We start from the raw sequence: 6,000 nt of genomic DNA on the forward strand, positions 1-6,000 counted from the left end.
ATCTGTAGCCTCCCCACCCCCGCCAAGGTAGAACCGATATCACATGGTTCAAATCCCCAACCCTGTAATCACACAGTTGGTCTTTCCAGCATGACCAGCCCCTATTCTGAAGCTACTGAGGGGTTACCTGTGAATCACCTTATTAGAATAAACTCCAGTGTGATCTAAGGGGCTTATGAATAACAAAGACATCCTTATTACTCAGGAAATTCCAAGGATTTGGAGTCTCCCTCCCAGGAACCAGGCACAAAGGCCAGTCTACTTCTTTATCATTCAACACTGCTGCAAAGAAGACACAAATAGGTTGAAATTAAGAGGACAGAAAAAGATATACCATACAAAAAGCAACCAAAATAGAGCTGAAGAGGTTAACAAATTAATAGATCTATCAAAGGATCAAAGTAAACCGTTAAGTGAAAGGCCCAAATATAATGGAAAACTAATATCTGGGAAGTACATTATTTAATATAGTAGGAGAAAGATGGGTTATTCAATAGACAGAGTTAAGTAAATGGACTAACAGTATGTGTGTGGGAGTAATTATATACCAATTTTATTTTATATATATATATACACACGTGTGCACACACACATTTACAATGCATGGAATAATTAAATGACTCAGTGAAAATCAGGTAAATATATACTTAAATTCTGATATAGGCATGGATTTTCTAAGCATAACACCAAAGGTAAAAACACTAAAATACTGAGAGGTTTGACTCGATAATTATTTGTAAATATCCAAAAAAAAAAAAAATGCCTGAATGGCAATAGTTATATTTTAAAAAATTGAATTGGGACAGAAAGTTTAATGTATATGATTGACAAACAGATGATAATTTTAACACAATGTGCCTGCTTCACTCAGTATTGTTTTTTGGGTTTTTTTGTGTGTGTGTATGTTTTTTTTGTTTTTTGTTGTTTTTTTGAATAAATTTATTTATTTATTCTTGGCTGCAGTGGGTCTTCGTTGCTGCACACGGGCTTTCTCTAGTTGCAGCGAGCGGGGGCTGCTCTTCATTGCGGTGCGCAGGCTTCTCATCGTGGTGGATTCTCTTGTTGCGGAGCACAGGCTCTGGCACGCAGACTTCAGTAGTTGTGGTACACAGGCTCAGTAGTTGTGGCTCGCGGGCTCTAGAGTGCAGGCTCAGTAGTTGTGGCGCACGTGCTTAGTTGCTCTATGGCATGTGGGATCTTCCCAGACCAGGGCTTGAACCCGTGTCCCCTGTATTGGCAGCCAGTTTCTTAACCACTGTGCCACCAGGGAAGCCCCAAGATCATCTATTTTGTAAAGAAATGGGATCACGCTATACATATTGTTCTGCTATTTCCCCTTTTCACTTGAACACAATTCCTCTACTTCATTTTATATCAGGTATAGAGATTTAACTCCTTTTTAATGTTGAATTATTATCTAACTGTCCACTAGTCACACTGGCTAACAAGCATTTGAAATGTGACTAGTTTGACTAAGGAACTACATATTAAAAATTTTATTTAATTGTAATGATTGTAAATAGCCACAAGTAGCTACCATGTTGTTCAGCATAGACTAACAATTCCTCAAAGGATAAACATTGAGGTTAATTTCAGTTCTTCAGTATTACAGACACGGCTTCAGTAAGCATTACTGTATCCACATCTTTTTCTTTCAAGTCAGCATTTTTGTAAGCTAGAATCTTATATGTAAAAATGCTGGTTGATTAAGGGTTTGCTTTCAGACATTGTGATAGATACTACCCAACTCAACTGTAAAAAGACTGTAGTCATTACTAACAGCTACCTATGGGCGTTCTCATTCCCCCACATTCTCAACAATACTGTATACCATCAACATTTGTTTTTGATATTTGTTAAGTGAAAACATGGTAAGTCATAAGTTTCCATTATCAATTAATTGCCTCAGCTCACAATGATAAGCTTAACCAAAAGACGGTGCTGGAGGCACACTGCAGGACGAGGAGGTAGGACTTTGGGAAGCTTCCCCATCCCCAGATCAACAAAACAATAAATCAGGCCCTCATTTGTAGTAACTGCCAATTCCCATGGTGTAAACAGTCCTGTCACCGCCAGTTTCTAGCTGCCAATGTGGTATCACTGAAGGTGGAGTTGGGAAGAGATGTACAGTGATACACCACGATATAATTATTTCCGCCCTACAGACACAATTGACATAATCTCAATAGCATAGATAATAGTTAGGAAGTGATGTGTTGGGTATTTATTACCTTAGTTTTCTAAATGCCTTTATTGTAACTTTTAAATACAATCAGCCCTCCATATCATGGGTTCAGCATCCGTGGATTCAACCGTTAATCAAAAATATTTTTTTAAAAAATCCCAAAAAGTTCCAAAAAGCAAAACTTGAATTTGCTTCATGACAGCAACTATTTACATAGTATTAGGTATTAGGTACGTAATACCTAATACAAGTAATCTACAGATGACTTAATATATAGAGAAGGATATGCACAGGTCACATGCAAGTACTATGGCATTTTATAAAAGGGACTCCGGCATCCTCAGCACTATCCACAGTGAGTCCTGGAAGCAAACACCAGCAGATACTGGGGGACTACTGTAATGGTTGTGTTAACACGTCTCAATTTTTCTGAGAATCTAACCGTAGGGACCGGCTCCGGAACACTGCTACATCCATCTACAGCCATTCAGTCTGTCCCACGACTGTCACAGTAACACAGAGCCACACACACACTCACACACACCCCACCTGCTGTGTCCCCAGTGCGGGTCCAGGAGCTGGCGCACCTCAGGGACCATCAGCCTACACTGGGCCTTCCGGAGCTCAAACATGTTCAGGCACAAACGTGGTCAGGTAAGTACTACCGCTGGGGACTCACCCTAGAATCCCACGCCCAAGACGTCACTCACACACGGCAGGCGCGAGCCGGCGCTTGCGCACTGCGAGCACCGACTACAACTCCCAGAAACCTCCGGGGCGGAGACGCCCCCGGGCCCTTGGGTTTCCGATGTCTCCTGCTTTTCCGGCTCTGGACTACATTTCCCACAGGCCACTGGGCCCCAACGACCGTGGGTCTCGGAAGTCCACCTAGAGCTTCCTCGTGGTTCTTGGGCTGCGCGTGTGAGCAGGTTCAGTGTAAAGAGAAATCATTGCGGGGCGTGGAGGGGAGGGCTTTGAGAACTCCGATCCTAGTAGCCGGCAGTGGGAATGGACGGAGGCAAACGCTCCAGGTAAACGCGAGCTGTGACGGAGGTGATGGTGTGACAGACAAGAGGGGAGGGGTCGTCAAAACAGGTGAGGGTGTCTCCAGGCTGCGTGTGATGGAGAGTCAAGTATGCGACAGCGCTGGAGTGTGCTTCAGTGACGGTGAGGGACAGACGTGGTGTAGGGGTTGTGTGTGAACACTGCGCGTGGTAGAGCCAAGGATACGTCACGCTGTGTGAAAGGTGATATTGCATTTGCATGATTGTTCACATGACGGGCCTGAGATATCCTGTGACAGACGGAATGGTGTGTGTGTGTGTGTGTGTGTGTGTGTGTGTAAGTGGGCATCTGTGCACACGAAATGGCCAGTGTATGTCTCTGTGACTGCATGTAAAATACGTTGTGTGCGTTTATCTGGGGACCATGACGGAGTCGGAGTGTTTCTCCGCGACCGTGTGACAGACTATACGTGTGTGTGCACCAGAGAGGAGAGAGATTGCAGTTTGTGTATGACAGGATCAGGATGAATCTGTGACTGTGGTGGAAGTGTGTTTTTGTGTGTATCATGACAGGGCGAGGGTATGAATGTGTTGTGTGGTTGTGACAGGTCTGGGGTGTATCAGTGATTGTGTGATACGTGTGTATGTATGACCATCTATGCGTGTGCGTCAGCATATATTTCTGTCACTATGTGTGACAGGCATTGTGTATGTTTGTTGCGTGGGTTGTTTTTTTGAGTGGGTTCTTTTTTTTTTTTTTTTGCGGTACGCGGGCCTCTCACTATTGTGGCCTCTCCCGTTGCGGAGCACAGGCTCCGGATGGGCAGGCTTAGCGGCCATGGCTCACGGGCCTAGCCGCTCCGCGGCATGTGGGATCTTCCCGGACCGGGGCACGAACCCGTGTCCCCTGCATCGGCAGGCGGACTCTCAACCACTGCGCCACCAGGGAAGCCCGAGTGGGTTCTTTAGTGTGATGTTTTCTCCTTCTTTTTAAAAAAACATACACTCAATCCAAAGAAATAAGTTCATTTCAATTATTAGTTTGCTATGAGTTTTCATTATTATTATGAATTTCTGTTGATTATTTATCAAATGTCTTTTCTGTGTCTACAAATATGACCGTAAAATTTTTCCTCTTTATTTTGATAACACGGTAGAATACATGTTTTTGGTACATGGTAGAATACATAGATTTTTTAAAATGTTAAACCAACCTTACATTTTTGGAAGAAACCAACTAGGGCATGACATAAGATTTTTTTTGTAAGTTGCTGTCTACCTCTTTTAATATTTTGTTAGTACCTTGATTTATACTGCCAGCATGTTCTGGGAAACTCAGGCTGAGAAATGAGTATAAGATTGATCCTGGGCTTGGAATACCAGGGTGCTTGGAGAAATCATCAAGGAAATTCTCTGGAGGATTGTAACTTCCATTCATGCATTGAAGAGTTTTTACAGATAAACCCAAAGTTAACATAAGGAAACAAGCCACCATGTATTACAGTAGCAAAAACAGCAAACAACATAAATAGAATGCCAAGAAATTAAGGTATGAAGTTTATTGGGTACAGATAAAGATATGAACTCTATTGGGTACTTATTACATAAGTTCAAAGGAAGAGGAAACTAAAAAGGATGAAAATTATAGGCTTTGTCTATCTTGGGAAGTTAGAAAACAAAGAATAACAGAATGAATAACAGAAAATGGGTCAAAGCAAATTATAAGCATAAATTAATGAAGTAGAAAACACTGATGCAACAGAGAGGCTAAACACCAACCACTGCTTATTTAAAGTGAGTATTTGAAGTGATGCACTTCTGAGGTGATTAATTAATAAAACAGAGAAAAGGCACAAATAAATAATATTAAGAAGGGAAAAGACTACACAAAAATAGAAGACTTTTTAATTAGAATAAATCTGAAAACAGATGGGAATTCCCTGGTGGTCCAGTGGTTAGGACTCAGCACTCTCACTGCTAGGAGTCAGGGTTCCATCCCTGATCGGGAACTAAGATCCCTCAAGCTGCACAGCATGGCCAACAACAACAACAACAAAATAGATGACATAACCAATTTCCTAGAAAGATACAACTTAAAGAATTGACAAGAAAAAAAAAAAAAAAAAAAAAGAATTGACAAGAAGAAATAGAGGGATTTCCCTGGTGGTCCAGTGGCTAAGACTCCGCGCTCCCAATGCAGGGGGCCAGGTTCGATCCCTGGTCAAGGAACTAGATCCCTCATGCATGCCACAACTAAGACCTGGTGCAGCCAAATAAATAAAGGTTTTAAAAAAGAAGAAGAAGGGCTTCCCTGGTGGCGCAGTGGTTGGGAGTCCGCCTGCCGATGCAGGGGACACGGGTTCGTGCCCCGATCCGGGAAGATCCCACATGCCGCGAAGCGGCTGGGCCTGTGAGCCAAGGCCGCCGAGCCTGCGCTCCACATCGGGAGAGGCCACAACAGTGAGAGGCCCGCATACCGCAAAAAAAAAAAAAAAAGAAGAAGAAGAAGAAATAGAAACTTTTAATAGGCAATTAACCATTAATGATGTAGTATCAGTAGTTTAGGCTCTAAACTCTAATCATAACTAGGCTCAGATAATTGTGTAGAAGAATTTAATTAGGGAAGGGTTCAGACACGTCTTACGTGCTATCTCATTCATATCCTCTCAGCCTCAGCTGTGCCTGGGGCCTTGGGAAAATTGTTTCTCTTGATTCACTGATGCGGCAATCATCCCTGCATGAACTCTGGCCAATTCCACATGGGCACAACCCAGTGCCTGACCTCATGCCGGCACTGGGCACCTCTTGCCT

This window comes from Phocoena phocoena, chromosome 20 (genome assembly GCF_963924675.1).
Source record: "Phocoena phocoena chromosome 20, mPhoPho1.1, whole genome shotgun sequence".
Classification (NCBI taxonomy): Eukaryota; Metazoa; Chordata; class Mammalia; order Artiodactyla; family Phocoenidae; genus Phocoena; species Phocoena phocoena.